The sequence below is a fragment of the Oncorhynchus keta genome, chromosome 12, assembly GCF_023373465.1.
Source record: "Oncorhynchus keta strain PuntledgeMale-10-30-2019 chromosome 12, Oket_V2, whole genome shotgun sequence".
NCBI lineage: Eukaryota > Metazoa > Chordata > Actinopteri > Salmoniformes > Salmonidae > Oncorhynchus > Oncorhynchus keta.
Window position 1 is genome coordinate 1,295,363 of NC_068432.1, and position 12,799 is coordinate 1,308,161.

Sequence of the window (12,799 nt, forward strand, 5' to 3'; positions counted from 1 at the left end):
TCCTGCTCTTTAATTGCCTTGAAAGTCTCTCCATTCCTTTCTTTTTATTCCCTGAGAGCTGATCATCCTATACCTGTGCCGCTACACTGCTGTTATGTGTCTGCGTGATGCCGGTTTAGGGTTGTTTGCAAAAAGCAAATGGCTGACTGAAGCCAGGCTCTTCACAGTCAAAGCGTGTGTGTGTGTCTGTGTGTGAGTGTGTGCGGTGACAGGGGAGTTATCATTCCCGCCCCAGCTTTTTCATCCGCGATAAGAGGACTGATACAAGTCTTTAAATGCACAGGAGCTCTCCCATGGGGTTAAGTCCCAGTGCTCCACGGTTGTTCCTACCCAGATGTGCGCTAAGAATAAGGCCCTTATTTATCGTTCTCCAGTTTATTTTTGTAACAGCTCTGGAATGTGTGCCTTCTGCCTGTTTGTGTTGAAAATAAAAATGTAAGCGTCAGTAAACGCTGCAGCAGCTGATGATAAAGAAGCTGCTGCCTGTTCAGAGCATGACTGAGAGTGGGAGTGAGACAGCAGCCTCAGTAAGGCCCTGTGCTGTGTGACCATGCAGTGGTGTCTTATGGCCCTCCCTGCTGTGGCGCTAAAGATGGAAGACATTTCATGTGTCCTTTCACCATTCCCTTGTTCCCTCCCCTGCATGAACAATGACAGGCTGAGCCGCAGGCTGAGCCAGACAGTGGAAAGCACACACAGTTGTTTACCCCCTAGGAATGCACGCTGCCTCTCTTGTGGGGGGCAGAGGAACGGCAACAGTTTCAGACAAAGGATTTTGAAGGGAAAAGGAACATTTAAAGTGATTGTTGTGAAGCCAGTTCAAACAATGTATAAAGGAAGCATCGGATCAGATTTTTGTCCAGTGCTTGGGCGAGACGTTGGCAACATGCCCAGCGGGAAGAAAATTATCTGCTGGGCAACGTGCCCGCCCATTTAGGGTGGTGACCCTCCCAGCTAACACTGGCTCTATTAGGCTATAACCACCACAGTAGACACAATGAATATGGCCCAGCTCACACTGGCTCTATTAGGCTAGAACCACCGCAGTGAACACAGTGAATATGGCCCAGCTCACACTGGCTCTATTAGGCTAGAACCACCGCAGTGAACACAGTGAATATGGCCCAGCTCACACTGGCTCTATTAGGCTAGAACCACCGCAGTGAACACAGTGAATATGGCCCAGCTCACACTGGCTCTATTAGGCTAGAACCACCGCAGTGAACACAGTGAATATGGCCCAGCTCACACTGGCTCTATTAGGCTAGAACCACCGCAGTGAACACAGTGAATATGGCCCAGCTCACACTGGCTCTATTAGGCTAGAACCACCGCAGTGAACACAGTGAATATGGCCCAGCTCACACTGGCTCTATTAGGCTAGAACCACCGCAGTGAACACAGTGAATATGGCCCAGCTCACACTGGCTCTATTAGGCTAGAACCACCGCAGTGAACACAGTGAATATGGCCCAGCTCACACTGGCTCTATTAGGCTAGAACCACCGCAGTGAACACAGTGAATATGGCCCAGCTCACACTGGCTCTATTAGGCTAGAACCACCGCAGTGAACACAGTGAATATGGCCCAGCTCACACTGGCTCTATTAGGCTAGAACCACCGCAGTGAACACAGTGAATATGGCCCAGCTCACACTGGCTCTATTAGGCTAGAACCACCGCAGTGAACACAGTGAATATGGCCCAGCTCACACTGGCTCTATTAGGCTAGAACCACCGCAGTGAACACAGTGAATATGGCCCAGCTCACACTGGCTCTATTAGGCTAGAACCACCGCAGTGAACACAGTGAATATGGCCCAGCTCACACTGGCTCTATTAGGCTAGAACCACCGCAGTGAACACAGTGAATATGGCCCAGCTCACACTGGCTCTATTAGGCTAGAACCACCGCAGTGAACACAGTGAATATGGCCCAGCTCACAGTGCATCATTATACCTGGTAGATCTATGCTGTTCCATCCCAAGGACAGGCAGCTCTGTAGATCCCATCACAATGACAGGAGGTGACTGGCCAGGACTGAACATCACGTCGACTCGGCTATTTGTCAAGTTCCCTGAACGTTCCCTGAGCGTTAATGGAGCGGACCTGTTTACCCCAGCTGAATTTCCCATGGCTGATCATCATCTGCAGTCACGGACGCTCTCCATCTTCTTCTCCCACTTTATAGTTTCGCAAAACAAAAAAGAACAAATCAAACAATCGAAATGTCCCATTATTATTTTTTTTCTCATATGGATCCAATTAGTTTAAATACTGTGAAACCATGCGAGTGAGTGTGTTCTGTTTTTCTTCCATTTCTTTTTGAAATACAATGTTCTTTGTTCATTGATTTAGCTCTAATTTTACATATCCATGCCCACGACTTGGGTCTCAGGTTTGTAGTCGCTCTGTCGGACGGGATATCTTTCCCCTTCTCCGCAGTTTTATTTTGGGTTGTTATTTTTGGCTACCACTCAGAACACAGTCAGACCTTAGGTCCTTTTCCCAAGCGATATACATGTCATACACCCACACACATCATTTGACCCTGCCCCACATGCAAGCCTACTTCCACCACGGCTTCTTTCCCAGAAAAAAAAAAAGATATCTAAACAAACAAATGGAAAAAAGGTTCATGCCTGTTACATAGAAATCTGTGTGCTTTATGTGTGATTTTGTCAGTGGAACGCAATATCCTACAATGTCTCGATAATCTGTCTTTGATAAACTCCTTCATCTCCATTGTATAAGGACGGCAGAAGACATATCTCTCTTTATACTGAAAACTACAACAATTGATCATTTATAACCATCGTTACTATTTAAAATAATACATATGTTAAAAATAAGGCTCTTAAAACATTTCAAGTGATTATAGTAGTGACTGGTGAAAGAACTCACCGCTCGATTAGATTTATCCATTCTCTTGTTTCTATCTGTCACGCTTCACCTGGAGCCGTTGTCACAAATGGTGGGGTCACAGTGACACCTATTGGAGAGACAGAATACACCGAATATCACATTGGCATACATTACAGTTTTTCCTCAGTCGCTTTGGTGCATTTTTCACATCATCCCTAACATGTGCAAAATAATAGGTGCATTTCTCAGAACAATTTGTACAAACTGCAATATACAATAGATATGTTTCTAAAAGCTAGTCAGTCACTAAAAATCCTTAGTACATCTCTCAAAAGTAAATATTCATGCCAATGATCATGTCAGTGTCATCAGAATGATAAGTCATTGAGTCATTGTTCACGAACAAGGTCGTCAAAATGTTTAGGCATGTTGTCAATGTAACTGTGTACTTTGACAGTATTTCCTGATGTAAACTTAAGCTACAGTTTGGATGACAGTTACTGTATTGAAAATGCACAAGGCTGCACTTCTATGGCATATATCAATTTCAACAGTACTATTTACATATTACTGTATGTGGGTTATTGATTGAAAGAGACTGGACAACCCAAGGGGAACAAAGGGAAAAAAAAATTAAATTTGAAAGAAACACAGGAAACCACCCCTAAGGCACAACTTTGCCCGCAGCACTGTTGTGCTGTCTCTACACATCCAGACGTTCCTGTGTGTCGGCCCACATATTCTCATCCACATTACACCGGATATTTTCCCTTCCAATGCAACGTGGAAAGGATCTTTTGGAATGCCTTATCCATCCTCTGCAGGCGTCTACTGTGATGTCCTCACATGCTGCATCCATTGCAGCCAGCAGGGTCATCTGTGTGTGTGGCTGACGATCGTACACCTTCCACCTCCATGCTGAAAATAACTCCTCAATTGGGTTAAGGAATGGTGAATAAGGAGGGAGGAATTCTATGAGCATCCTCAGGTGGGTCACAAACCATTGCCTTATGATGTTTGATCAATGGAAACTCACATTATCACAAATGACCACATACTTTGGCAAATCCTCTCTAAACAGACCCCTCTCATCATCAGGGATGAGAGCCCTGTAGAGAGTCTCTAAAAAGTTGAGTAGATGCTGGGTGTTGTATGGCCCTATAAGGAGGATATGGGTTAGGACACCATGCTCCGAAATAGCAGAACACGTGGTGATATTTCCTCACCGTTGGCCTGACAAATCCACAGTAGCTCTGTGACCGATGATATTCCGACCCCGCCTTCTGCATTTGGTCAGGTTGAAGCAAGCCTCATCCACGTATACAAAGTTGTGAGAGGGTTCACTTGATTCCAACTCCATTATACGCTATATCCTGTTTGGCCCTGTCCGGGGTGTCCTCGGATGGGGCCACAGTGTCTCCTGACCCCTCCTGTCTCAGCCTCCAGTATTTATGCTGCAGTAGTTTATGTGTCGGGGGCTAGGGTCAGTTTGTTATATCTGGAGTACTTCTCCTGTCCTATTCGGTGTCCTGTGTGAATCTAAGTGTGCGTTCTCTAATTCTCTCCTTCTCTCTTTCTTTCTCTCTCTCGGAGGACCTGAGCCCTAGGACCATGCCCCAGGACTACCTGACATGATGACTCCTTGCTGTCCCCAGTCCACCTGGCCATGCTGCTGCTCCAGTTTCAACTGGCCTGGGCCCTAGGACCATGTCCCAGGACTACCTGACATGAGGACTCCTTGCTGTCCCCAGTCCACCTGGCCATGCTCCTGCTCCAGTTTCAACTGTTCTGCCTTACTATTATTCAACCATGCTGGGTCATTTATGAACATTTGAACATCTTGGCCACGTTCTGTTATAATCTCCACCCGGCACAGCCAAAAGAGGACTGGCCACCCCACATATGCTCTCTCTAATTCTCTCTTTCTTTCTCTCTCTCTCGGAGGACCTGAGCCCTAGGACAGTGCCCCAGGACTACCTGACATGATGGCTCCTTGCTGTCCCCATTCCACCTGACTGCTGCTGCTCCAGTTTCAACTGTTCTGCCTTATTATTATTCGACCATGCTGGTCATTTATGAACATTTGAACATCTTGGTCATGTTCTGTTATAATCTCTACCCGGCACAGCCAGAAGAGGACTGGCCACCCCACATAGCCCGGTTCCTCTCTAGGTTTCTTCCTAGGTTTTGGCCTTTCTAGGGAGTTTTTCCTAGCCACCGTGCTTTTACACCTGCATTGTTTGCTGTTTGGGGTTTTAGGCTGGGTTTCTGTACAGCACTTTGAGATATCAGCTGATGTACGAAGGGCTATATAAATAAATTTGATTTGATTTGATTTGATATCCCAGAACACACAGTTGAATTTGTTTTGGTAAGGAAGAGTGAAATAAAATGTACATATATTGCATGTTCCTTCCACAGCAATGGAAATGTGTGCAGTTTATGCTTACTGTACTATGTATCACTATAAAATGTTGCTGTAAAGTAGTTACATAGATATATGTTTTACCTGTACATACTGGTACCGTAGCTCCTTAACTCTGTCCTCATTCCTTTGGAATGGTACACGGTACAGCTGTTTCATACTCATCTGGTTTCTATGCAGCACCCTGTCGATGGTTGAGATGCTAACCTGTCTTCTATAATGGTCCTTTTTATTTCCCTGAGTCTCATGGCATTGTTTGCTCGGACCATGGTGCAAATAGCCTCCTCCTGTTGAGGTGTGAAAAGGCGTCCTCTGCCACCGGTTTGAGGTAATGTTGCAGTCCTATGTGGGGAAAAATGCAGTGATGCAATCGCACACTTTCACATAGACAAAAACTTTGCGAACACACATTTTACTGTGAAACATACAGGTGGGTGCATGTAAGGTGCAGTATGTATCTGTATAGAGTATATGTCTGTATGCTGTGAAATACAAGTGGACTACTGTAATATGAAGCATTGTAGGAAGTATACAGTATACTGCTTATATACAGTAACAGTGCACTGTACATTGGTGGACATACCTGTTCTCTCTTCGAAATGTTTGAACTATTGAGGACACGGTTGATCTCCCAATATTCGTCTGCACCCTTCGACCCGCCTCAGCGGCCATGATGACAACATGGTCTACAATAGTGGCCCTTATGTCATCAGATTTGCGCCTATGTTCTCTTCTGCCTCTTTCTCTGTGTTGCCTTCCACCACGCATCCTTGCTCCTCTTCTTCCTTCTTCCTCTTGGCTGTTGACCCTGTTCATTTCCTGGTACATCCGTTATTGGAAAATTGCAACTCTGTGTTGTGGTCTGTCTATATATGCTTGCCAATTGATTCTTCATGAGATGCACCTTTGAGCAATTTAGACAACTGGTTGATTGTTGGTTGAACTAACACTTTTACATTCCTTCATGAGTGAGGGTCAATTTCACCTGCACGATTCATCAATTCACGTTTTTGTACAAAATGTCTAATAGAAATGTGTAAAACTATGCTTGACAGTTTATGACAAATAGTTGAACAATTGTGCATGTAATGGCTTATGCAAGGAACTAATGCTTAGATGTTTTGAGGGGTAAGACTATTCAACAGAGAACCATCTACTATATTTTGATCAACATGACATGAGCAATTGATCATGTGGAAAAAAGCTGACACTTGTACATTATCAATTGCAATTTGTTCAAAGGAATAGAAAATTGCTTTAATGATGTGCACAAGTGACTAGATGATTTGGAATTTGTACAAGTAGTATCAAGAATTGCACTTTTGATCTAAGAAATGCACCAAAGCGACTGAGAAAAACTGTAAAGGATTGTGTCTTGATCAGGGTGAACTCTGGGCAAACATGCCCAGTCAATATTGACCCGTCACTGTTCAGACAATCATTTGAAATGCAATTCAAATGCAATTGTGTAATCATCAGTAATCCCCAAAATGAGTGTTGGTAGCTGACCGAATCAGAATTGCTTGTACACCCACTCCGTAGACAGTACCCCCATACATACTTTTGTGGATCTGAACCGCATCATTTTACTTAGCCTATCAGGGGGCAAGCTGGAGCTATCTTTTCAGGTCCACATGAAGTGCTTAAGGTGTTGAGGCTATGGGGTTAATTTGGCATTGAGTGCCAGATTCCCTATGAAAATATTCTGTTTATAGTCTTGCGCCATGCATTTCCGAACTATTCTTCAGTGGGTTTCCATGTGGATCAATAAAAAACCTCTTAATATATGTGAATGAAAGAGGTTACAATTTAACATTCATTTATTAATACACCAGTCGGCCCTATTTCCGAACAAGTTCCACATCGCTCCGCTTCCTTGCTAAAACGAATCCCTCCAAACCAGCCAGATGAGGTCTTGAGGAGAAACAGTGAAAGCTGAGGAATAGTGAAGGATGACGGGGGCGTGACAGGGGAGTGGCGTGGTCAACTCATGCCTGATCGCATTGACAGAACACAGCACTCCTTTTGGCAGCCCACTGACTAAGTGCATCTGAAAGACATTGTTTACTACTTATAGCCCATCCCCGTGGCCTCAACACTCCTGAATACTTTATTAGGAAGCCAGAAACAGGTTCGTAGAGAAGGGCTTGTCAATCTCTGCCACTCCTCCGAGTCAAAATGATGAAATTGCTTCTGAATGTTCTGATTTCCTCTGCAGGCCTGACAGTCCGTGGGCTGTTTCTTCATTGGCCATGCAGTTTTGATGGGTTGGGGGCTCCCTCGACACAGTGCAGATAGGGACAGTAAGTGCTGTCTTATGTCATGCTTTGTTTTCACTAAAATCGTCATTTTTCCCATCTGTTTTTAGAGCATTGTAGAAAATAAAAATAAATGTCAATGCGTGTAAGGACGAGAGCTCCTCCTGCAGTTCAAGTGGGTCCCCGATCATGTAAACATTCTCCGTCAGAGTCAGAAGCAGACGCTATCCTGAAAAATGGGCTGGGGATCGGAGCTGACACCAGGAAGTCCTGCACGGCTGTCTCCTGTCCATCACTGAGACAGGCATGATAGAATCAGAATGACAAAGTGTGATTGTGCTGATGTGCATCGGGTCAGGCCTCACTTCACTGCCAGGCTGGAGTAAGAGCAATGACATTATTGTTGGATGTCACCACTGTTGTTGTGGATTGCAGTCTTGAAGCTGAAAGTGTCCTCATGAAGATGGCTGCCTGCACCAGAGAATCCCATTACATTTTCACTTGTCCTCCACAATGATGTCTCTCCTAGAATAATTTACCACTGACAGGCAGGCCTTCAAGATCCAAGGAGGTTGAGGCCCTATAGAGCGGTCAATGAATAGTAATTTAATTTGAAATAATATTGGCGGGGAATGGAGACAAACCCAGGTCGCTGGAGTGAACGGCAAACAGCATAGGTTAACCTACTTGGTGGGAATTGTAGCGTGGCTTATATAGTCAGGATTACTACAGTGCCCCTATTTCAAACGGGAAGGCACGTCCTCGGGTGTGAAAGGCAAACACCCAACACAATCACACCAATAAGGTTAACCCACTTTGTGGGAATTGTAATGTGGCTCATATAGCATGGATCCCTACAATATTTTATGTTTACACTTGATGTGTTGATTTGGGTGATTTTTTTTGTTTGTTTATTAAGTCTATTTTTTACACGTTTTTACAAATGTTTATTTCTTAGATTGTACGGATAAAGTGTTGGGTTTTTTTTACCATATTTTGAGTCATACCTCACAAATATGTAATAATTATGATCATGAGACAGTCTTTTCAAGAAATAAATCCATAAGAAAAATGTCAGGTGTTTGCCGCAACAGTTTGAGGACTGGGGGTTGAGGCCAGGTGGAGAATCCCGGTTTCAACTCCTCCTAGAGTTTTGCTTCGGTTACCGCAGTTTAACTGACTCTCGGCCCAGAAAGGCAATTTCCATAGACGACCACAAAGAAAAGTCAGATTACAATATTCGTAATAAGACATTTTGGTCATCACCTTTGTGTAGAAAACATCCATTGAATTATTCAAATATTTGTCGCTGATGGCGTTTTTTCCATCACTCACAGCTGAAGATATTAAAATGTTATATTCATGCAATGTCTGCCATTTTTTAAAATTATGTCGTCGCTGCTCCCTGAGCGCACTGATGCCGCATTCAAGGGCTAGTCGGAACTAGGAACCTCAGACATTTTCGACTTGCTAACTGGGTGAACGCGGCACGTGCATAACTACAACCCTTTATCAAGTCGAACATTTCCGAGTTTCCTAGTTCAGGTGAGCACGTGAACGCGGCACGAGTGCGAGTTCGCATGTGATGTTTGTCAGTATAAACCGGATGCAACCTGGATATAGACGGTTCATGAATCAGTGAACATGAGTAGATTACCTTGAAAACAACGATCGGGAAAAGCCTCTAGTTCTTATTTTACCTCAGTGGTTGAGGCCTACCAAAACAAAAGATAAACTTGAAACTAGCACATATTTCCAGGACCCGGTTTCCCAGAAGCATCTAAAGGCTAAGTTCATCGTTAAAACCTTCGTAGGAGCATCATTAAATATTTGAGCTGTTTCCCAAAAACCTTGTTATCAACGCTGCTCTTGAAAACGCTCGTTATCTTGTGCCTGCCTCAGTTCACTCATAATACAAGCTTCCTGCCATCCAGGACCTCTATACCAGGCGGTGTTAGAGGAAGGTCCCAACAAATGATCAAAGACTCCAGCCACACTAGTCATAGACTGTTCTCTCCGCTACCGCATGACACGCGGTACCGGAGCGGTCCAAAGGGCTTCTTAACAGCTTCTACCTCCAAGCCATACGACTCCTGGACATCTAATCAAATGGCTACCCAGACAATTCGCTTTAATAACTCTACCTACATGTACATATTACCTCGACTAACCGGTGCCCCTGCACTGTACTGGTATCTCCTATTGTTATTTTACAGCTGCTCTTGAATTATTTGTTTCTTTTTTTTCGGTTAGGGCTTGTATTTCACTCTAAGGTCTACCTTTTGTATTCGGCGCATGTGACAAATAAAATATGATTTGATTTGAAAACAGCTAAGTGCGTCGTTGGATGTTTTTTTGCCGTCACATTTCATAAACAAGAAGATCTCTGCTGTACAGGATAAACCACGTGATTCTATCTATGTGACTACCGATAACTTCAGAACAAAGTTGACTATAAATAGAAAGGTGCCGATGTCTTTGCAACTGATACCAACAAGTGACGTATAAAAAGATGATTCAAATGAAGACTGAGATAACTGCATGCAAATATGAACCGTAGGCTATAGGCCTATTTCAACCACAATGAAATACATGTAAATGTTCTATCCATTGAGATCCATTAGGCTACTGTCTGTGATTTGTCTCAATATATTTCATGATGTGTAGCCTAACACGTGTGCAATGATGTTCCAAATCAGTGATTTAATGCATTTTTATTGGGTAAGCATTTGAATATGCCGCCTCAATATTTTCAGCCATAGGCGGTAATATTTCTCTAGGAGCTGACCCCTCGTCAGTATTGTGAAATAATTATAATGTTAAAGAAAGATTTGAATGGAGAAGGCTGATCCAAGAGCAGTGCTCCCTTTTTTCTCGTTCCTATCAGTATCGTCACACGCTCCAACAACGTACTTTTACCGACCGTTCTCTCTGCGCGGGAAGTGCGTGTCACATCTTCGGCCTTGTAGGAAATATTAATTGTTAAAACCCTCGTAAAATTAAATTCCATTGCTATCGGGAAACCGGCCCAATATAATTGTGATTCTACTTTCTTGCAATAGGCTGCGTTTACTTAGACAGCTCAATTCTGATCATTTTTTTCATTCATTGGTATTTTGACCAATCAGATCAGCTCTGAAAAATATTTTGTGTAAAAATCTGATGTGACTGGTCAAAAGGCCAATTTGTGGAAAAAATATAAAAATTGGTCTGCCTGTGTAGGCTACCACAATGCAGCCAATTGGGCTACTGCAAGAGACAAAATCTACACAAAACTATCAAATAGAACAATAAACATCCGCATATAAAAAGAACCAGAGCCAGCTAGGCTGCCAAACAGCAAAAAGTCTGACCTAATCAATTCAGTTAAAATAGCTCAATCAAATATCATACCTGTGTATTTTACTGGAGAAAATATCACGCCTGTGTATTTGACTGGAGAAGAGATGGCAGAGAGGGTTCTGATTCCGAATCGTCTCGGATTATTCTTTACATAGGCTTAGACATCAAGCTTGAGGGGAGGTATAATGACCAAGATTAAATTGGACTATTCTTTACCCTTTAGGTCAATATTTACGTGTCTTAGTATCCTTTTTTCCTGACACTCGACCCATGCTAGCACAACCTGGCCGGGTGGGCACCACAGAGAAAAAAAAAACATATTGGCAAAAAACTGACGGGTCAACAAACATTTTTTATGGAACCCGACATGCAGTAATGGCAGCAAGTAGTGAGGATGCTGCGATGGAGGATATGGAGAGAAGGTTGGAGAAGCAACAGCTGTGCTGGAATGCAAACAATATGGATGATAGTTGTGATGATATGGAGCGGGAGGATGAGGGTTAAGGACCTGAATGGTCTGTAGTGGAAAGTAATAGGAAGAAGAGAGACCATGCTACAAGAAAGGAGTGGCGCTTCTAGTACAGAGAGTGTGAAGGTAAAGAGTAATAATGTGTTGGAGAGGGAAGTTATGAATGGTATTTAATGCATCTACATACACCTACATCCAATTAACCAATGACGTAAAGAAAGAGATAGGTGAAAAAAATAGCCCCGTTCATTGGAATGGTAGACTGCTTATATTCTGTACTAGACATGCTCAGCAGGGGAAGATTCTTCAAATGTAAACCCTCAATTTGAATAGGATCAAAAGCCACGTTCCTAGTGCTAAGTTGAAGGGAGTCATTTCTGGGATCCCACTGGTATGTCCATAGATGATATTAAAGAAAATGTGAAGGGATTCAGTGATTGGGGGAAAAGGTTGATCGGTAGGAAAGAGGGTCAAATAAATGAAAGCTTATTAGTGCTACTGAGGTTTGAGAAAGTTTTGCCTAGAAAAAAAGTCAATGAATTTGTCCCATCCGCATCGCTGAGTTTTAAATGCCAAATAATGGGACATGTACAGTGCATTTGGAAAGTATTCAGACCCCTTGACTTTTTCCACATTTTGTTGCGTTACAACCTTATATTCTAAAATGTATTATTTTATTTTTGTCATCATTCTACACACATTACCCCATAATGACAAAACAAAAACAGGTTTTTAGAAATGTTTAGAAATGTATTCATAAATATATATATAAATATATCATATATAAAAAACTGAAATATTACATTTACATAAGTATTCAGACCCTTTACACAGTACTTTGTTGAAGTACCTTTGGCTGCGATTAATGTATCGAGTCTTCATTGGGTATGACACTACAAACTTGGCACACCTGTATTTGGGGAGTTTCTCCATTTCTTCTCTGTAGATCCTCTCAAGCTCTGTCAGCTTGGATGGGGAGCATCGCTGCACAGCTATTTTCAGGTCTCTCCAGAGATGTTTGATTGGGTTCAAGTCCGGGCTCTGGCTGGGCCACTCAAGGACATTCAGAGACATTCCTCAAAAGCCACTCCAGCATTGTCTTGGCTGTGTGCTTAGGGTCATTGTCCTGGTAGACGGTGAACCTTCACCCCAGTCTGAGGTCCTGAGTGCTCTGGAGCAGGTTTTCATCAAGGATCTCTCTGTACTTTGCTCCGTTCATCTTTCCCTTGATCCTGACTAGTCTCCCAGTCCCTGCCGCTGAAAAACATTCCCACAGCATGATTCTGCCACCACCATGTTTCACCGTGGGGATGGTGCAAGGTTTCCTCCAGATGTGCCACTCAACATTCAGGCCAAAGAGTTCAATCTTGGTTTCATCAGAACAGAGAATCTTGTTTCTCATGTTCCGAGAGTCAACTCCAAGCGAGCTGTCACGCACC